Here is a 23,261-nt window from a genome sequence, read left to right as displayed (position 1 = left end):
GTCCTATCCAGACATAATTCAGGATAATTTTAGTCAATGCTAGGAAGCCTCTAGAATACCCATGTCTAGAATAAAATTATGGTCAGCCTAATTCAGCAGTTCTTAAGCTTTTTGCACAGTACAGTCGCCTGAGGAGCTGGTAAAAATACCTGGTTCCTGCTTCCTGCCCCAAATCAAATAAATCAGAGTTTCTGGGGATAGGACCTGGCATTTTAAAAAGCTTCCTAAAATATTTTACTGTGCAGAGAACTACTAGCCTAATGTTGAGAAGCCACAACCTAAGGTAGCAACCAGTTAAATGCCTTGCTCTAAAATTAGAAGGCCCAGCCTGTGTAGACCAAAGTATTCTTATTAGCCAATGCTTGAGTATAGAAATTTCACCTAAAGGTGGTCGTATCTCACTGAAGAGTCATCACAGCCAATCATTAGTCAAATGGAATCAAACATTGTTGAGTGGCAACTGAAGATCGAAGGCCACAGTTGGGGAGTGGCTTAGGGAAGTGTCATTTTCTGAGACCAGATGGTGATTAAAGACATTCAGCCTGGCTTTCTGTTTGTAAGCTCCACTGAGGTGATAAATTTTTCTAAGTCTTCCTTGAAAAACTAATTGGGGGAACTTGGTCGTAAGCAGCACTTAGGTAGGAAATTTAACTGCAATTTAGAAACTTTAGAATCAAGTATCCCTTCAGGGACTCAAGTCTGTATAAAAGGAAGTCCTGTTCTCTCTTGGACACATGGGCAGTGATGAAGAGGACCACATCCCAGGCTGCCTGTCAGCACACTGCCAAGTAGGGAGGAAAATTTGTTGTTATCATTTGATGTGGATGACTCATTTTCTTTTCCAAGCATTGAGATTTGCATATGACTTCTATAACCCTTTAGGAATGACTCTGCCATAATCAGCTTCTGTCCAATAATAAGGTAGCACAGTAGGACACTGAAGTGTTCAGATTTTGTTTGTTTGTTTTTGCCAGTAAGCAAGTAGAGCCATTAAATCCCTGTGAGCAAGTAAGTTACATGCATACAGTAGTATCTAAGGAACTTCCCTCTATAGAAAGATGTAGTTGGAGAAGGAGAAAGAATAGGCAAAGAGATCAGCTAGAAAACCTGGTAATAACTATTCTGAGGCAGTGAGGACCTAAACTATCTAAAAACACACACATACACAATGGAGGCTGCAGGGTTTGTGTTTTTTTTTAATAGAAATGTAACAGGATGGTAAATTGAAAAGTTTTTTGTGGTATCATGATACAATACATATGACACTCCAAAATGGATACAATGCCACAATGAAAAATTGTCAAAGGAAGGTACAATCAATGCTTATACTCTTCTTAAATGCCTACTCACATAGAAGATAAAAGCATGCTGGAAGTTAGAGACATTTTGGAGAAGATTTCTTTGGATAGAGCTGTTGCTGTTCTATGAGTCCTTCTACTGCACATCCCACCCACCCTACTCCCACGGAGAAGAGTTGAAGAAGTTTTCAGCCTTCACCTCAGCCGAGAGAGAGGGTAAGGAAGGAAAGAGGGAAGGAAGTCTCATTAGAAAATGTAATATGTATTTCCTGCAGGATGGAAGACATGGAGGCCTAGTGGCTGATTCGTGCCCCTTAAACATGAGTAACTATTTAACAAACATTGAGAGCTGATTGAAGTAGAAATTGATGCTACATTGTGTAATTTGAATCCTCAGTGTTTATAGGGCAAATTATACATGTGCCCTGTGTAGTAGATATAAGCCAGACAGAAGATAGAATATCTCTTGTCTGAGTCATCTTAGGTCCCATTCTGAAGGCCAATTATAGGAACAAACAAACCTCACTAGAGAGAATTCTCTAGCGAATCTGGAAGTACCACTGGATTCCAGGGATTGGGGAAGAAGCTAGCAACCAGCTAGAGTAGATATGAAATCTGTGACAGGAACACCCATGAAAATGCATGTGTTAGGAGGAGAAAGGATAAGTGCCATGGTTTCTAAAGATCCATGAAAGTTGCAAATGCAGGACCAAGAATAATAATACCCTTTTCTTTCTCTTCTGCTCTCCTGTGCTCCGACTCTGAGGGAGCCAGAAATCCCAGTTGAAAAACTAAGAGAGCAGAAATCACAGAACAGCTGGTCTGGGAAGGAGAAAAAAGTCAACTATATTTCCCCAGCTAAAAATTCCCCACCTGCAAGATGGGGGAGGAGAGAAGCCCCAATATCTAACCAGGGTCAGAGTTTGAATTTTTACTAAGGCTAGAGATTTTTAAATCACTGAATTAAGAATGTGACCAATGTTCCTTTATTGCTTAAGAATAAACACAAGAGTCATAGGGCCTGTCAGAATTTTTATCCAAGAATAAGGGAAAATTAAGCCTGCAGAATAAATTTTAAAGGATTGTGAGGCACAAAAAAATAAGGTTATTTTTAATTGTATTTTATGAGTGTTGCCAATGTAATCTAATATTTATAAAACTCAAAGTTAAGAATGACCGAGAAAGGCACAGAGTAATAATCACATTTCATACATTTGCAGTATCTATATTTAATAATTTCATATTCTCTTATTTGATCCTAAATATCCTGAAGATAGGACAGAAATATATATATTTTTTCCATTTTACAGAAGAATAACCTGAAGATCATGTTAACAAGTGGTTTATCTAAGGTATTAACACGTGTTAGAGTAGGTATTGAAGTCAAGACCAGAATCCAGATATACTGTCTCTAAATCTTACCCAAGGGCACAGCTCCTTAGGTAAGAAGTAACCTTTGAAATTTCCCTAAAAGCTGTTTCCATTAATTCACTGAGTAAAAGTTACTGATCATCTTCCATGTACCAGGCATTATTGGGGATTCATTATGGAAGAAATCAGAAAATTCCACTGCTCTCATAGAACTTCCATCCTAATACAGGGAAACAGACAATAAACAAATAGAACAGACAAATAAAATGTTATGTCAGGTGGCAAATTCTGTGAAAATATTCATAAAGCAGGGTATGAAGGATAGCAAGGGTTAAGAGTGGGAGTTCCTGTATGTTTTGTAGGCCATAAGGCCTGAGAGAGGAGTGCACTTACAAATAACCAAAGACACTATGGCAAGAGCAGGGTCAGCAAAGGAGGATGGTAGGAGATGATGCTCTAGCAGTGCAAGGAGGCGGTGGGGGGGGGGTCGGCGGGAAGGGGGGCGAGGTTTGAGGAGAAGACCATATAGTACCTTCTAAGACCTGGTAAGGAATTTGATTTCACTATGAATACAGTGGGAAGCCACTCAAATGGCTTCAACAGAGGACTAATTTTGCCTAACTTACCTTTTTTTTGTTTTGTTTTGTTTTTTCAAAAAACAGACATTCTGGCTTATATGTAAAAAATAGACTCTAACAGGCAACGGTGGGGATAGGAAGACCAGTATGGGTGCTACTAATAGTCCAGGCAACAGCTAGGGTGGTGGTAGAGGTGTCGGGAAGTGTTGACTCTCTACAGTTTTGATTTGGCAGGCAGTCCTCAGGCAGCCTCAACGTGTATTTCCTTAGGTTATGTTTGTGCAATTTATAACAAAAGATGTCTGTAACAAAAACGTTTACCCTCCATGCCCAAGGGTTCTTCACTTCCTTTGTTGGGAAACATGAAATCCTTCAGGTCATTGCCATTTAAAATAATCCTTGACCATCCGATGTAGCTCGCCTTCACCCGTAGCAGAGTCCTCTGTCACTAAATGCTACTCTATACTATTTATGCTGTTTTCTTTATACTACTTACTGTAAGTTGTGATTGTAGATTTATTTATGTGCTTATGTGGCCATTGCTCATTTCTCTCACTAGACTTTAAGCCCTCAGAAGGCAAGGTCTATTTATGTTTTGTTCATTTTTGCATACTGAGGGCCTAGTCTACAACTTATACAGAGTAGTTACTCAAAAATATAATTTGAATTGATGAATAAAAATAATATCACCTTATATTTTCCTTGTAAGGTATCCCAGTCATCTTTTTCTTTCTCTATTTATATCAAAAAGCTAAGGAAAATATCTGATTTCAATTTTAAAAATTCCTTTTTTTTTAAGAAAAAAAGAGACCATCTTGCCCCTCCCCCTACTCATTAACAACTACATTGATTATATACTGTGGTAGGCAGAATGGTGGCCCCTCAAACATGTCCACACCCTAATCCTCAGTATTTTGAATATGTTACATTGCATGAGGAATGTGATAGGGAAAGCAGAATTATACAGAAAAGGGAAACTAATGTAGCAGGTGGAATTAGGGCTGCTAATCAGCTGACTTTACAGTGGGGAGATTTTCCTGGATTATCCAGGTGGACCCAGTGTAACCACCTGAGCTCTAAAAGGGGAAGAGAGAGTAGACCATGAACTAAGAAATGTGGATGCCAGTCTCAGTTTAAAGCCTGCAAGAGAGTGGGGACCCGAGTCCTACAACTGCAAGAAGCTTAGTTCTGCCAACAACTCATATGAGCAGGAAACAAATTCTCCCCTACACTCCCAAGGAATTACAGAGATATAGACACCTTGGTTTTCTCTCATGAGAAACATACTGGACTTCTGACCTAGAGAACTATAAAATCAATTCATGTTCATTATGCCAGCAGTAAAAACTAATAGAATTTCTTGTGTAAGTATTCATTTAGCTGTCTCGCTTGTTAGTTTTTTAACTTCATGTATTTTTGTAATTATTTTGTAACATAATGGCTGATATTATTGGAATATATTTTTACTTTGAAAACTTTCCTCATATTCTTATAAGAACACTGATGTTCTTAAAACCTTGAGTAACACTGATAGTGAATTTTCAAAATCAAACTTTAAATTTAAAGAATGTTCTAGATACAGTTAAATCTTAATGCCATTTGTTTACTAACACGACATTTTCTAACACATCCTATTGCTTTCTTGGTGTTTTTATTGTTGTCTTATTGTTATGGCCTTATTTTATGTTTTCAGTCCTATAATTACTCAGAGCTATAAGACTGGATATGAGGAAATGAGAAAAGTTGAAAGGCAACTTGAATCTGTTTATTACTATAACTACTCAGAAGGATTACTAGCAGATTTAAGAGAAAAGAAGTAAACAATCTTTACAAAAATGAGAATTAGGATAATCCATGAATTTCACTTCACATCACTTCTCATTTTTTATAAGGTTTTAAGTACAATGTAGAATTTTAGGAATGGTCAGAGACAAGCTAACATTCCCCTGAGTGACAGAGACTAGCACCTTAGCTCTTCTGTGTACCAGTAGGAACTAGGGAACTTTGAAGCATATTCAAAGAATTATATTTCTTGGGGAGGAAATCTGGCCATGCATTCCTGAGGCAGGGTTAACAGAACCTGGAGAAATAAGTTAGCTTTACAGAAAGAGACATTGCCACAAAATCTAGTCTTGAAATTTTATTTTGTTAGTTATTTTTTGTTGAGTTTTTTTTTTTTTACATCTTTATTGGAGTATAATTGCTTTACAATGGTGTGTTAATTTCTGCTTTATAACAAAGTGACTCAGTTATACATATACATATGTTCCCGTATCTCTTCCCTCTTGCGTCTCCCTCCCTCCCACCCTCCCTATCCCACTCTAGGTGGTCACAAAGCACCCAGTTGATCTCCCTGTGCTATGCGGCTGCTTCCCACTAGCTATCTATTTTACATTTGGTAGTGTATATATGTCCATGCCACTCTCTCACTTTGTCACAGCTTACCCTTCCCCCTCCCCATATCCTCAAGTCCATTCTCTAGTAGGTCTGTGTCTCTATTCCTGTCTTACCCCTAGGTTCTTCATGACATTTTTTTTTCTTAGATTCCATAATATGTGTTAGCATATGGTATTTGTCTTTCTCTTTCTGACTTACTTCACTCTGTATGACAGACTGTAGGTCCAGCCACCTCACTACAAATAACTCAATTTTGTTTCTTTTTATGGCTGAGTAATATTCCATTGTATATATGCGCCACATCTTCTTTATCCATTCATCCAATGATAGACACTTAGGTTGTTTCCATCTTCTGGCTATTGTAAATAGAGCTGCAATGAACATTTTGGTACATGACTCTTTTTGAATTATGGTTTTCTCAGGGTATATGCCCAGTAGTGGGATTGCTGGGTCATATGGTAGTTCTATTTGTAGTTTTTTAAGGAACCTCCATACTGTTCTCCATAGTGGCTGTACCAATTCACATTCCCACTAGCAGTGCAAGAGTGTTCCCTTTTCTCCACACCCTCTCCAGCATTTATTGTTTCTAGATTTTTTGATGATGGCTCTTCTGACCGGTGTGAGATGATATCTCATTGTAGTTTTGATTTGCATTTCTCTAATGATTAATGATGTTAAAAATATGGAACGCTTCACGAATTTGCATGTCATCCTTGTGCAGGGGCCATGCTAATCTTCTCTGTATCATTCCAATTTTAGTATATGTGCTGCCGAAGCGAGCACTTGTTAGTTATTTTTTGAAAGAGAAGCCTATTTCACTTCCTGAAGCAAGTGCAGATTGAAAAAATATAATAGCTTTATTGAATTATAAGTCAAGTACCATAATATTTACCCTTTTAAAGTACAAAATTCAGTGGTTTTAGTATATTCACTGTTATTCAACCCTCACCATTATCTATTTTAAGAATATCACCCCAAAAATAAACTCTGTACCCAATAGTAGTCACTCCTCATTTCTCCATTCTCCCAGGCTTTGGCAACCGTTAATCTGTTTTCTCTTTCTGTGGATTTGCCTCTTCTGGACATTTAACATAAATGGAAATATACAATATAAGGACTTTTGTGACTGACGTCTGTCACTTAGCGTTATGTTCTCAAGATTCATCCCTGTTGTAGCATGGATTGGTACTTTGGTACTTCATTCATTTTTATTGGTAAACAATATTCCATTGTCTGGATATACCACATTTGTTTATCCATTATACAGTTTATGGGCATTTGTGTTGTTTCCACTTTTTGGCTATTATGAATAATGATGCTATTAACTTCTATGTACAAGCTTTTATGTGATCATATTTTTTTCATTGCTATTCACATATATCTTGAAGTGGAATTGATCATTCATATGATAACTCTATGTTTAACGTTTTGAGGATTACTGAACTGCTTTCCAGTGTGACTGTACCACTTAGCGTCCTCACCAGCAATGCGTGAGGGTTCCAGTTTCTTCACATCCTTAACAACACTTGTTATTTTCTAATTTTATTAATATTAATATTATTATTATAGCAATCCTACTGGCTGTGAGGTGATATCTGATTATGGTTTTGATTTACATTTTTCTAGTGACTAATGATGACCATCTTTTCATGTGCTTATTGGCCATTTGTACATACTTGAAGAAATATCTATTCAAATCCTTTCACCATTTTTAATTTGGTTTTCTTTTTATTGTTAGGTTATAAAAGTTCTTTGTATATACTGAATACAAGTCCCTTATCAGATATAGGATTTGCACATATTTTCCACCAACTGTGGGTTGTCTGTTTACTATCTTGATGGTATCGTTTGTAGCACAACAGTTTTTAATTTTCATGAAGTCCAGCTTATCTTTTTTTTTTTTTTTTGGTAGCTGGGTAACTTTACCTAACCCAATGTTACTAAGATTTACTCTTAAGATTTCTTCTAATACTTTTATAGTTCAACTCTTACATTTTAAACAGTGATTCATTTTGATTTAATTTTTGCGTATGTTGTGAAGTAGGGGCCCAATTTTACTCTTTTGCATGTGGATATACACTTGTTCCAACACCAGTTGTACCCATTGAATAGTCACGCCATCTTTGTCAAAGTACAATTGACTATAAATGCGGATGCTTACTTCTGGACCCTCAGTTCTATTCTATTGATCTGTATGTCTGTTCTCATCCTAATCCCACAGTATCTTGATTATTGTACGTTTGTAATCAGAGTATGTAAGTCATTCAATTTTGTTCTTCTCAAGATCATTTTGACTACTCTGGGTTCCTTTAATTTCCATGTGAGTTTTAAAGTCAACCTGTCAAATTCTGCAAAACTGGCAGCTAGGATTTTTATAGAGATTATACTGAATCTGTAGATCAAATTGGGGAGTATTCCCATCTTAAAAGTATTAAATCTTCCAATCAATGAACATGAGCTTTCTGTCAATTTATTTAGCTCTTCTTTAATTTCTTTCAACTATGTTTTGTAGTGTTCAGTGTACAAGTCTTACTCTTCTTTCATTTAATGTATTCATGAATATTTTATTCTTTTTGAAGCTATTATAAATGGGATTGTTTTATTATTTTACTTTGGATTGTTTGTTGATTAGATATGAAATATAATTGATTTTTGTATATTGATCTTATATCCTGCAACCTTGCTGAAGCAGATACAGTTTTTTATATGTACTGTATTTGCTGATTTTAAATCAAATATGGAATATTTAATAAAACTTTTACTCCTATGTTTTTTAAAAAGTTTAGACCTTATAATAGTTTCTTTAAGGAACAAAATATTTATTTCATATCTTCTGCTTCCATAACTATGAACAAGTATTTTCAGTAAGATACTGTATGAAGCAAAATGGATACAAAAACATACCCCATATGATCCTTGCTCTCCATAAACTTATTATCTGTTAGAAAAGGTGATATACACACATAACTGTTTTTATGCAACAGGCCCTATACTTAAGGCATACAAAAAAGTAAGCTATTTTGTTTTTAAGATACATCTACTTGCCCTTCTCTGCATAAAAAGAAACCTCTTATGTTTAGTTTGGCTTCATTTTAACTCAAATTTTTCATTAAATAAGTATCTTATTTTTATATTATTTTTACACATTATTTGATGTGTCTAATAATTTTACTTGCAAAACAGCAATATGACATCGCAGTGAAACATAAGTAGAGACATGGCACTAGCAATGTTAGCATGGTTATAAATAGAGGATTAACAATGGATATACTTTATCTTTCTTTTCACTATATTGATTTTTTAAGTAGGTTTTAAACTTTAACATATGAAACATAGTTCAATATAATATTATGGCAGAAACTGCAAGACATTTAAGCTATAAACCTTCAGTTGGCTTATTTTTTTAAATAATATCACTTATGGTTCATTGATATTTTAAGTGCTTACTAGCTATTTCTTATGAAAACTTTAAAATATAGTTAGTTTTAAAATATAGTAGTAATTTAAAAATATGTCTATAATGTAGTGATTGTTTATTACTGTTCTCTAAATTCAGGTATAAATTGAACGTCTTAGCCAAGAATAAATGTGATACTCATACTTTCATTACATGTATTAAAGTGAAGTCACTGCAACTTACCACCACTCCCATCCCCACCTGCACCCCCTTCACACAAGACTTGCCATTCCTACAGTATCTGCTCATCTTTATAACTTTAGTCCCTGTAATAGCTTCTGACATGTGAGTGTTTCCTAAGTGTTTAAGTGAATGAAAAAACAAAGAAAGGAGACATCTACTGAAGTTTTAAGAAAAAAATGGATCACTGTGAAATTGAGGATTAAAAGAAGTTTCCAAAGAGAGTATTAGGCATATAGAGATTCATAAGACTTCCATGATCAGAAAAGAAAAGAGGGGGCCTTTGAATTGTGAAAGAGTCTATGGAAGTGAGATGGTGATTACATCTGAAGGAAAAGAGCAGATAAATGTGATTGGATTAGACACAGGTGTGGGCTCTATATGGCCCTCCAGCTCAATCTAGTCCCCCCACCACCTGTTTTGTTTTATAAAGTTTTATTGGAACATAGCCACATCCATTTCTTTATGTGTTATCTATGGCTGCTTTTGTGCTATAATGCATGGTTGGGACAGATACCATAGACTGCATGACCCACAAAGCCTAAAATGTTTATGATCTGACCCTTTACAGAAAAGTTTACCAGCCCTTGGATTAGAGCATCCATGAAAGGAAAGCATGGGAAATAACATTAGGGAGTTATGATGCTAGAACACAGAGCATTTAAATGTATAGCTAAAGAATTTGGACCCTATTCGAGGACTGATGTGTATCAGGTTGGTAGATCACCCTGGCAGCAGCACATGAGGTAGATTATAATGAGAGACAACACTCAGGAAGAACAGTCAGCCAACTGCTAAATGTGGGAGATGGTCTGGACATGAACTATGGTGGCAGAAACCAGGACGATGGGGTGATGGTGGTAGAGAGAATGGTAGAAAAGGGCAGATACATAGAGAAATAAATCCTCAAGGAGACTCACTGAGAATGGGAGGAAATGTATTGAAAGAGGGAAATGCCAATAACGATTCCAAGTTTTCAGTAGTAGGTAACTGGAAAAATAATGTTGCTCCTGCTAGAAAGTGAGAAAACCACAGACTATGCTGGCTTTGAAGAAATTCTTTTGACATTTTTAAAGCCATGTTATTTGCTGAGATGAGAAATCTTAATGTCTGGCAGGTAATCATAAACATGGCGCTGGAGCTCAAAGGCAATTGCCGAAGTACCTGTACTGATTTGGGAAGGAGTGGTTAAAACTGAGAATAGATGCGCTCTCTGGGGGAGAACTGGTGATGATAAGGTACAGGGTGGGGGAATAGGTATTAGCCTTAGGAAATGCTTACTCCTAATGGGTATGAGGAAGAAATAGCGACACAGCAAAGGTAGCAAGAGTTTTATAGACAGAGCATAGCATCACCTTATCCAGAAAATTGTTCAGAGAGGAAGGATGCACTTAATTTAGTAATATTTTGTTTGAGGATGTAATGAATGTACAGAGCAGGCTATAAGCAGCTCGTAGTCCACTGAAGAAAACAGAATTTTAAATAGAAAAAGAGAAGGATTCTGACAGGTATTGTAAAAACCTTATTATAAGTCATAGGAAAAGAGAAATAACTTTGCATTAAGAGGTTAACGATTGGTTCATAATGACTCATTGGTGTCTTTAAGGGTGGTTTTTGTGAGCAGAAAAGACCATGTAGGAGTTGATTTGGTTTTAAAATAAATGTACAATTTATTAAGGTTACAAATTTAAAAATCTACTCTCTTATTAAGACTTTAACTTTTTAAGTCTTTAGTCAGTCAGCCTCTCTCTGCTCATTCTTCACCCCCTCCTTCTGTTTTAACAATTACTTTTTTTTGCGGTACGCGGGCCTGTCACTGTTGTGGCCTCTCCCGTTGCGGAGCACAGGCTCCGGACACGCAGGCCCAGCGGCCATGGCTCCCAGGCCCAGCCGCTCTGCGGCACGTGGGATCCTCCCGGACCGGGGCACGAACCCGTGTCCCCTGCATCGGCAGGCTGACTCTCAACCACTGCGCCACCAGGGAAGCCCAACAATTACTTTTAAATATTCGAAAAATATTTGGTGTCACTTAAAAAGTTAATGAAACACCTTTGAATATTATAAACTGCAGTTGTAAGTTAAGTACATTTGTTCACCTTTTTAAAGTACTCTACTTCGGTTATATCATTAACAAAATATCCCAGTATTTGAGTATTCTAATAAATGTATAATTATATGACATCTTAAGTTTGTTTATAATCTCCAATACTATATAACAACTTAATAAAATTTCCACTTTAACATCTAAATTATTCAATTATGTATTACTTCAGTTAGGCACGTTATAAGTACACAAATATTGAACTTTACAGTTCATACATCTAAAATTAATAATATTAATATATCTGATTTTATTCTCTTAAAAATTTTTGTTATTAATTTGATCTCTCTCTAAATTTGAAAAAATCTTATCCATTAAAGTAATAATAAGGTAATTCTAACCAATTTGGGGGATACTGAGCCAAGATAGTAACAGGCTTTTGTTTAGGATTGTATTAAATATACTGAGGTCTAGAAATGATCTTTAACATAACTTTATAAACTGGAAGAACTCATGTGTATAGGTCCCCAATCTAATTATATTGTTTGTAAACCTCCCATACTTTTATAGGACTTGATTGGATTTTAGATAATTTTTTGACACCTAAGATATATAAATATTTTTTTCCATTTAACTTTAAAGACCTTTGAACTTGATGGAATCCTTTATTTTTTCATATCCTCTAAGTCCACATAATTACTCTATTAATACTTATTATGTATTAAATTAAGTTAATTCTGAATATACCTCATTGAAACTGTATATTAAGAAAATGTAGAGTCACACTAGAGTCACACTAGATCCAGGGTCTGTGAGACTTTCTGGGTCAGGACCTTCATATGAGTAAGGCAAGAGCGGAAGATACGACAGAAAAATTAGCTCACATTTTGAAAGGACATTGTATACCAAAGTGCGGAGTTTCGATTTTATCTCATGTGACAGGTTTTGGGGTGTGTGCGTTTGTGTGCGTGTGTGTGTGTGTGTGTGTGTGTGTGTGTATGGTTGCTAAGATATATATATTTTGTAAAACATATATTTCAAATACAGTTGACCCTTGAACAATGAGGGTTTGAACTGCGCTGGTTCTCTTACACGCAGATATTTTTCAGTAGTAAATACTGCAGTACTACATGGTCAAGTTGGTTGAATCGGAGGATGTGAAGGAACCACAGATATGGGGCTACCTATAAATTATATTCGGATTAACCCCTGAGTTTTCAAGGGTCGACTGTATACACATCAGAAATAGTTCCTCACATATGAGTCCAATCTCTGTTACTTTCTGTCTTAAAGAATTCTGTTGAATTATGAAACTGATAGGCTGTAAAATAGTGAACTTAACATTAAATAAATTTCCCAAGGAAAATTTCTCTATCTCTTCATTAAGAGTCTGTGTTCTCTTGGTTAAATATACCCCAGTGGTTATAGCCACTGAGGTCTGATGTGGCCAAAAAAAGTCCCTTTCTGATCAATGTTACTTTATTTATACAAAATGATACTTTTTCTCTGGAAACAGACACTGTTTGTATATAATTGGCACTCTCAAGACTTGTCCCAAGTCTCTGCTTAAAATGAGTTACCAATGTCTAACATATCATAATCACCCAGAATTTTATGAAAATTACAAAGCCCTGAATATACAATCAAAATTTCTGAGAATGAAGCCTAGGGGTATAATATTTTAATAATGTTAAATTTCTCTAAACTTTGAGACCTATCAGCTTGGGAGATGTGTAAGGGCAGTTAATTCTCGTGGCCTCTGGGAATTGACATAGGGACCCTAGGAGGTCAGTTAATGCTCTGTGATGGTTCACTGTGTGCATTGGGAAGAATTTATATACTACATCTGACTTTCCTGCCTATTGCCTACTTTTTCAAAGTAAGTAAAGCCCCACAAGTAGCTAAATAAGCAGCTTCAGACAATTTAGAAAACACTGAACTGGGAGTTTAGTCACCACTCATCTTTACTGTGCTTTCAGAGAACAGATGAACTCCAGTGGGTTCACAGAATTCATGGTCATTTCAGAATTTAATCTCAGGTCATACTTTATACACTGGAGGCACCTAACTCAATCTCTATAATATTTCATGTCATAGAAGTATATTAATGGGTACACTCTGTAGTTCCAAGCATTAAACATTTTATAGTTAGGTTTCACTGTTCATTACTTTTGCACCAGCAGTCATTTTTTTCATATCTAGTATGATTTTCCATTCCTTAGAGGATGTCAAATTTTCTACTTTTTCATACTTTCTTACTGGCAGCTTCTTATCTCCTTTTATTAATGTTGAAGTCTTCAATTTGTTGCCCTAATGTGCCCATATAACAATAGCTTGATTCATTTGTATCAAAGGGAGGACGTGAAAACACAGTAATGCTTCTTGCCTATTTTTACTTTCTTTAAGTGCAAATTGAAAATATTAGAAGACATAGGGTTAACCACTCAAGTTTTTCATCATAGTCTAAAAGAAATGAATGCAATAGAAGGGCTATATTTTTCAATTGCCTCACCACATTTTTTTAAAGGTGGGGCAAGATCTTAGTGCATATGTATATCTGTTTATTTTTTTGCAGAATTACAACCAATTTTATACACATAATTATATAGTTATATTATCTTGAAGAAATAGTGTAATTGTATTTTTTCTGAAATCTGTGAATAAAAATACAATTAGAATATTAGAATATAAAGAACATATTTTGTTACCCTTTGGTACAGTTTTGCGTTTTTAAGAGGTCTTGTTCCTTAAAACTGAAGGTATATCAGTCATTATGTCTATAACACCTGGCCCACATAGTAATGCTCAGTAAATATTGGGTGAATGAGGGAGGAAGGGAATGGGTACGTGATTAAATGAATCGATGTCATACACATTATTTCTTCTAACTTAACTGCATAACAGAAAAGAGAATGATTCAGCATTGTTTGAGTTTTCTTAAACCACAGAAACTTTTCAATTTCTTAATATGTCATCTGACTTCATATACTATACCAGCAATCACAGGCACACTTGTATAATTAAAAACACTCTATAAAAATTGTATATCCAATATGTAATACCTACTTCCCGAGAAAGCAAATTGTATTACAAATATTGCCCAAGTAAATTTATGTGGTTGAACCGTGGTATTTTTATGTTACTGAATGAGTCTGAGCACTTCAAATGCCTTTAAAGATCCTCTCAGTCATAGGATATTAGAATTCTTCATGGCTGAGAAATCCTGTCTGCCCTGATACTTCTCCTTTGGCCAAACGTGTCTAGATGTTGCTTATTATTGTACATTTTTATATTAGAAAGATAGTTAATCTTCTATATGTAAACTTCTATCATGTAAAGAAGAAAAGTAAAACATATAAGAGGAGAAATATCAGGAACTATACGTCTCAGGTCAACACAAATTTGCCTTTTTAACTGGATATATTAAAAACAATACTAAATAGTTGACATTGCAAAATTCCAGTGATATTTAAAACATGAATGATTTTATATACATATATTTTTTTCTGTATTTATTATTTTTATAAAATATTTTGTGGAAGGGAAGGAAATTAAGTATAAGCTCCTATATGCTTAAGACCAAATATGTAAGTTAATGGGAAAATAAAGGCTTTGAAATTTTGTTTAAGTTTAGCAAAATCATTATACTGCAAATGCTAAAATATAAATTAAATTCATACTTTTTAAACAAGCATTTGGAGTGCTATGAAAGTCAAGAGATGACAGTGACAGTATAATTCTTCCTACTGCTGTAGGAATAAGATTGCAGAATTGGTAATCAAGGCAATTTATGTTCTAAAATAAAATTCTGCACACTGAATCGGATCTACAAAGACTAAACTTTTTTCCTAAATCCAGGAAAAATGATTTTAAGTCTATCTAAATTATTTTGTGTTAAGACTTTAACAGTCTTTGGATGTCAGTAAACTGTGTAGTTTCTTTGGAGTGAAACTGTAATTTATGCCTAGATGTATCTAAACTTCAAATAACAATATATGTCAGAAGAAAAACCTTTTTTTCCGTGCCTATTGTGAATATGCCCTTGAATTTACATAAAATACTGCAATAAATTGTGACTGATGTGAAAAACAAAACAGAACTATTATATAAGCGAAAGGCTTATAAAAATAGACTATAAAATAGATTCTGAGCACCATACAAGTTGAAGCCATCTCTTGTAAGTCAAGGTTACTGGATTGTTGGCTTGATGATAATGAATGAGTTGCAGCACCCAGTGGAGTCTATAAGGAATGAGTTGCAGCACCCAGTGGAGTCTATTAGGAGGATGGATGAACCAAAAATCTTCAAATACGCCAGTGAAATCTATGCTACTAGGGACTATCTCCCAGAAGTACCTGCGACCTAATTTTTTTCCCATGTCCAAACTTGTTACTATTTTCAAATTTGTCTTCCTCCTTTTTGTAGCCTAAATCTACTTTCCAGTTTTTGAGAACTACATGCTCTCCTTTAGTTCATACACCTTGTCTGTGCTTGTGCCATTAACTTCACCTGGTAGTTTCCTTAAAACCCCTTCCCCCAGCCTCAACCTCCAATACACACACCTTACAAAAATCTATCATTCAAGACCTATTATTCAAGACCTATCTCAAAGACCATCTCCTTGGAACTCTTCTGATCCCTTCAATCAGGAAACACTTTCCTATTTTTTTTTTTTCCGGTTTCTGTTTGTTTGTTTTGTTTTGTCTTAACAAAGGACTTTGTACATTGGTTGTGGAATTTATCTTAATCCAACCAGTGTTATATACAGTGTTTAGATGAGTCCCTCCCACAAGATTATGCTTTGCTTTCTGAAACAAATTATATTCCAAATTATAATTCCTTTGCATAAAGTTGATCATTCCTCTGAAATTAATAGAGAACTAAATTCTATGAAGTAAAAGTTGATATAATAGAAAATCAACATTTCCCTAAGACTTAACTCTAGGAGAAGTTTCTTTACTCTTAAGGTGAGCAAAATAGTGATAGGATTATTGTGAGGCTAAAATAAGAAAAAATAAAATAGAATACCCAGCACTAGATAGTTGGCAAAAAAAATTAGGTCTTTTCTCTATATATTATATATAATCTAAGTGAGAGAAGAATTAAAAGAAGTGAACTGGTATTGTAGTTTAGACACCCAAGTAATCAATCACCTTATTGAAAAAAAAAAATCACCATGAAGTTGAATAAGGCTTACGAAGATGCTGGGAAATATATGTTGTTTTTTCCTGCATCATTACTGTTCTGTTTATGAGAGAAAAGACTCTGGAATAGAGTGTAGGAAGGAGGAAGTATCGGACGTTACCTGAATTACCTGTTTATTCAGAGATGAACTGCAGTTGTCACCAGGGTGACAGTGAGAGAAGAACCGGGTGCTTCATTTCAAGCAGGCAGGAAACTGCAGAGAAGGAAGTCTTCACAGTGCTGTCCTAAGGCAAGGCAGGTGGAACCTCAAAAGCTGGTTTCAAACACCACTCAGTGACTTCCAGTTGCTTCATAGCCTCTGAAAGGAGAGAATATGCCTTCAGAGCATTTCTTATGGCAAAGAGGAATTCAGAATAGTTACAATGAATTAAGAAGAAATTGAGTTTAACTTAACTGAAAGACATTTACTTCTTTTTATTTTGCTTCAAATGGCATTTAAAAATATTTCACTACCATATAAATATGTGATATCAGCATATTAGCTAACTGGATGTGTCAATATATTTTTGTTGTATTAAAAGAGGCAAAATTCATTTAATGAAATGAATATATTCACTGTAGTCCATGATAATTGGTCTGATATTGTATGGCCAATTCTGGAAGCAAAACCCAGTTGAAATTTCTTCATTACACTAGTTTCATCAATAGCAGTCTGTCAGAATTACAGGCATAAAATCTCATAATGTGTTTTCAGTGAATGGTTGAAGGTCTGAATGGATAAATTAGAGGACACATCTCCCCTCCTGTCTCAACTTTACCATCTCTAATAGTTGCACTTAAATGACATGACTAAAGTTATTTAACCCTGATAAAGTGTCTCTACATAATAAAATTTACCCAAATGTATTTTTAACATATGTCTTGTGCCAAGAAATGTATTTTTCATATAGATTTGGCACTTCTTCCCATCATATTTTATTGACAATATCCTCATACGATGTTACACTTTTCATTGAATGCTTCTCATATTGCAGACAGGGATTCAGGCATCATGAATGTACTCAATGGCTTAATTTTAACGTTGTTTCCAGTACAGTATTGCTGAGATGATGCAGCAATTGTATTGATATAAACAGCAGAAAATTTCAAAACAATAAAAATGTAGTCAAAATTGTTGTTAGACTCAGGGATCTACTGTGTACTTGAGCCACCTTTAAATGGTGTACTTCTATTCATACCAAGTATCAGCTGCAGAGGGCCCAAGACTTTAGAACTTGTGCTAAATGCATGCATTGCCTGGGGGATTCCCAGTGCTGTTGGTGATAGACAGGTGGTACCCTGCCCCTTGTGCAGCACCAACATTGCCCTTAGATGGCCACCATCTTGCAGGAGAAATGGAGTCTAACTGCCTCAGGTGCACCATCTGTCCAAAGGGAGTTGGTTACCACATAATTCTGAGCTTCCTTATCTACATCATGTTTTTATTATATACATTAAAAATGAGACTGTCCTTTCACATATTCTGTTAGAATTGAACTGTGTCAAAGTAAACGTTTGTGTTTATAGTAAAAATTCTTGTGTCAAAGTAAAAGTTTGTGTTGATAGTAAAAATTTTGACTAATTCTTGTGAAGGTTTAAAGATGTCTTTTCACACGAGGTTCCCAAATTTATTTGTTTTCTTGAATTTCTCCTAGTAATTATGTTTCCTATGCTTAATTTTTATTTTTTTCCCATGTTGTGTGAATAACAGACTTGTTAAAATGAGAAGTAGTTTTGCTTTCTTAAAATATTACGTTGATTTTCTATAACTTGACTGAATCATTCTTAGTGATCTAAGTTCTTTCCTATAATTTTCTTTCAAGACAGATATAGTATTTGTTTGATTAAGTGTGAAACAACATACCTTCTTTTGCCAAAAAGGCTGTAATATAACAAGAAACCTTTTAGGAAATTAAGTAAATCTATTTTTTAAATGATACATTCATTGTACGTATATGTCAGTTATAAATGATCATTTATGATCCTCTAAAGTTTTGTACAAAACTGTGGTAAATTTTGTGCAAAGAAAAGAAGCTCCATAGGTAGATGATTAGCTATTAGTCATTTTGTTTGAATGAGAGCATAATGAACCTTTTTGGCTTCTATTATCATGCTGACACAATCAAATAAACTTATAGAAGAAAAATGTTAGCTGAAAGAAAGAAAATAGGGGTAATTGTTCCACCTGTACTTTTTTTTTAAGTGACTGGATTCAATGCAATTTCAAAAAATCTGGTAACTTATACATCTATTGTTCTATAAAGTAACTTACTGGAATACTTTGAAACATATGGCAGAACCAGAGATTGTTAGGTTTCCACAGAGAGAATTCTTTAAGGGATACTACTGGTCACCTAATTTTGCCCACTCTTTAATAGTCAGTTTGGCTTCCTGAAGTTCAGGTATCCACACATGTTGGTGCACATATATTTTAGAGATTCTTTATTTTGAGCACTTAAAAACACAAGAATTGGATTTGTTTCTATAACATCTACATATACATATATTTAGTTTCTTTTAGGTAAAGATATTCAACTAATATAACATGCGTTATGATATCAATTTACAATTCCCCCTTGTCAAGGAAGAGTAGTCACCCTTGGTCTGTGTTGCTAAGACCTATTTCTTCTGTGTTCCACACAAGGCAGCGTTGGAGTGTCTGCTTTTTTCAGGGCCCTTATTGTTATTTGTGTATATGTATGCATAACCTACATTTATCCTAAAACATTCAATATGGCTTTAAAATATTGCCATGTTAAAACAACTAAACATGAGTGAGAAAATTAGAGTAAAGAGGCAATAAGGTAATAAAAATATGTGAAACTAGGAGTAAAGTTTAACACCACTCTTTCTAGAGGCCCAGATAACAAGTCTAGATCAGTTATGCAGTTTTCAGCATATGCTAAAGTGCTTAGGGACACAGTTATTCTTGGCACTGAGAGAAATGTGTTCCTTTTTATCTTCATAAAAGAAATATTGTGTAAGGCATTGACTCAAAGGTTTAAAAGCTAACAAAACTGCCCAATAGTTCATAAAAATGGCAATAACTTTGTAATGTGTTAACAATAAATTGCATGTTAAAGTTTATCAAAGTTGCTTATGGTCTGATACTAAAGTCTGGTTTTGCAGGAGCAATTCTATGGCATGTGACTGCTTGTGAGTTTGTGTTTGTGAGTGTGAGTGTGTGATAAGGAAAGATGGGATAGGGGAGAGGTATCCTCAAGGCAAAGGGACATTACAAATCTAGTCCAGTAACAAAGATTTCTGTGGTGTAATTAGAAAAATAGTAACTATCATATCTAGAGAACATGAAAAATCTTAGTCGTCACTTAACACATATGTTCATATTTAATCTTTACTGACAGGCATCAACATCAACTGATTTATTTTTTTTTCTTTTTGTATTGTTGACTTTGCTCTTATATTTCTTTAACACTTTATTAACTTCATCTATGCATGCATTTTGGGGAACTATAATATTTATTTTAATTTTAATTTTATTTTATATCGGAGTATAGTTGATTTACATGTTGTGTTAGTTTCAGGTGTACAGCAAAGTGATTCAGTTATACATATATCTATTCTTTTTCAGATTCTTTTCCCATACAGGTTATTACAGAGTACTCAGTAGAGTTCTCTGTGCTATACAATAGGTCCATGTTGATTATCTATTTTATATATAGCAGTTCGTATATGTCAATCCCAAACTCCCAATCTATCCCTCTCCCCCCTACCCTTCCCCCCCGTAAATATAAGTTCATTCTCTAAGTCTGTGAGTGTGTTTCTGTTTTGTAAATAAGTTTATATGTATAATTTTTTTATATTCTGCATATAAGCGATATCATATGATATTTGTCTTTCTCTGACTTACTTCACTTAGTATGATAATCTCTAGGTCTATCCATGTTGCTGCTAATGGCATAATTTCATTCTTTCTATGGCTGAATAATATCCCATTGTTTATATATACCACATCTTCTTTATCCATTTATCTACTGATGGACATTTAGGTTGCTTCCATGTTTTCGCTATTGTAAATAGTGCTGCAGTGAACGTTGGGGGGCATGTATCTTTTTGAAGTCTTGTTTTCTCCAGATATATGCCGAGGAGTGAGATTGCTGGATCATATGGTAGCTCTATTTTTAGTTTTTTAAGGAACCACCATACTATTCTCTATAGTGGCTGTACAAATTTACATTCCCACCAACAGAGTAGGAGGGTTCCCTTTTCTCTACACCTTCTCCAGCATTTATTGTTTGCAGACTTTTGATGATGGCCACTCTGACCGGTGTGAAGTGATACCTCATTGTAGTTTTGATTTGCATTTCTCTAATAATTAGTGATGTTGAACATTTTTTCATGTGCTTTTGGCCATCTTCTTTGGAGAAATGTCTATTTAGATCTTCTGCCCATTTTTTCATTGTTTTTTTTTTCTTTTTTGATATTGAGCTGCATGAGCTGTTTGTATATTTGGAGATTAATCCCTTGTAGGTCACATTGTTACCAAATATTTTCTCCCATTCTGTGGGTTGTATTTTCGTTTATGGTTTCCTTTTATGCAACCATTTTTCTATTCTTTATCCTCCCCCTCTCTTTCACACAGACATACAAATTTACATAAATAAGACCAAAAAATACTTGTTTTTATTGTGGATATTTTTGTCCTTTTTTCTCCTTCCATGCCATCAACATCCTGCCCCTCATTCTTGCCTTTCCATTTAACATATTAATAGCCTAGTGTTATTCATTCCATATTTTTCTCTATCCTCATATAACCACGTACATATACACACGTACTTTCATGTATATGCAAACACACACCTATACATACCTAAATATACATATGTACAACATTTTGGTCATTATTTATCTTACCCAAAATGGTATCTTACTATATACACATTTTCAATATCTTGCTTTTCTCACTCAGAATTTCCTCATGGAAATCTCTTTACCACTCTAAGTCATCAGGCATAGGTCTAATTCAGTCTTTGAAATGACTGTATAATAAAGTCATGGAAGGAATTTTTCACATTGTGTTCACTCACTCCCCTATCAGTAGACCATGACCTTATTTACAATTCTTGGTTACTTTAAAAATGCTGCAGTAAATATCATTTACCTTTAATACTGGAATAAGTTAGAATAGATTCCCCAACATGAAATTGCTCAGCCAAAGATAATGCATAATTTTAATTTTAGTAGATATTGATAACCACATGCCTAAAGGCTATAACACTCCACATTTCCACTAAAAATGTATAATATTACCTTTTATTCCTCCAGCAAAAAATCTAATTCCTGATAAGACACTACTGAGATTTTTATTCAAATTACATTAAATATATATATATATATATATATATATAAATTTTAAGAGCTATTAATTGATTTTACTAAAAATTTACTAAATATGCTATACAAGCTACTGACTCTGACTCTCTGGATTAGTGGCAATTTGATGAATATTAAATGGTAGAAATAATATAAATAGAAATTTAGTTAAAAGCAAATATCCCAAACGACATTTGTACTTTTTTCCAACTCCTTCAGTTAATTACGGAACATTATAGGGAGCTCCCAGCTTTGAATGCATCTTTAAGTGTTGTTTCTTACTCCTAATTTTTGGTGAGATTATTTTCTATTCCTTTATAATTGACCCTTAGTTTATTTCTTAGTTTAGCTCTTTATATTTGTAAGAAGTTGGAATAATGTATCTCATAATTGGTGGTTAGTATATACTTATTTGATAAAGAGTGTTTTCCCATTAAGTTGTAAGGTCCATTGAGGCAAGGATTATGTAAAATTTTCTTGTCATTTTTTTCCTCCAGATCATAGTGGAGTGCCTACAGTAGAAAATGTTCTATAAGTAAACGTTGAATTTATGAATGAATTAAATGTTTGACATTAGAACTGCAACAAAACTTTAAAATTCCCTTTTGCACAGATATAAAGCTGTCATACTTTCTGTATGATAATACTAAGCCAGTGTTTTTCAAATGTTTTGGGCCATAATTACATTAAGAAATACACTTCACATACAACTGAAAACACATATATGTATTTGTTCCACAAAATATTGAATAATATTTATCTATACTGTGTGCATTGAGTTCTAATGTTATTTATTTATTCTATTTTACATGATTATATTTCAGTTTTTATGCAAAGCAAGAAAATTAAACTAATTTCATGATCTACTAAAGGGATAAAATAGTTTGAAAAACACTTCCTTGAATATTATCTTTTTCACAACTAAGAAAGGTAATATTAGTAATAATATAATAATACTAGCACTCACATATGTCAGATACTGTTTCAGGTGCTTTATATGCATTGACTTACTTAATCCTTATGACAAAGTATGGAGTTGTTACAGGGGTACAGGGCAGTACTGAGAGATAAAGAAATTTGCCCAAGGCACAGCAAGCAGCAGAGGTAGGATTGGAGCTAGATAATGTCCTTCTAGCCTCAGTGCCCCTAACCACAATAGTCTGCTGCCTCTTCATTAACAAAATTCCCAATTTCATTCTACTGGCTACAATGACCTGGAGGGCAGGGTGTGGATAGTTTATGAAGGTGGGAAATGGATGTGATCCAAAGAAACCAAAGTTCTGATGCAACGATTGTTACTAATTCTCATTTCTAGCTATGGTTTTGAATACCAAGTATTCATAAGTGGGACATTCCAAGTTAAAAGTTGGCCAAGCGTTAGTAGTCATTTCTGCTCTGCCTAGCCATGATTCCAGGCCTGC

The 23,261-nt window shown here is 34.5% G+C and overlaps 1 protein-coding gene and 1 non-coding gene across 4 annotated transcripts in view; one reads left to right on the top strand and one right to left on the bottom strand.

Moving 5' to 3' along the window:
• The window catches only part of GRID2 (glutamate ionotropic receptor delta type subunit 2), a 1,388,195-nt gene that overhangs the window by 884,774 nt on the left and 480,160 nt on the right, over positions 1 to 23,261 (top strand). The gene's annotated exons all lie outside the window — the stretch shown is intronic.
• LOC137224181 (U6 spliceosomal RNA) lies at positions 6,321 to 6,427 on the bottom strand. The gene has a single exon (XR_010943276.1). It is a non-coding gene; the product is annotated as a U6 spliceosomal RNA (small nuclear RNA).

This window comes from Pseudorca crassidens, chromosome 4, assembly GCF_039906515.1.
Source record: "Pseudorca crassidens isolate mPseCra1 chromosome 4, mPseCra1.hap1, whole genome shotgun sequence".
NCBI lineage: Eukaryota > Metazoa > Chordata > Mammalia > Artiodactyla > Delphinidae > Pseudorca > Pseudorca crassidens.
Note: the sequence above shows the minus strand (reverse complement) of the source record. Positions and strands in the feature narration are given on the sequence as shown.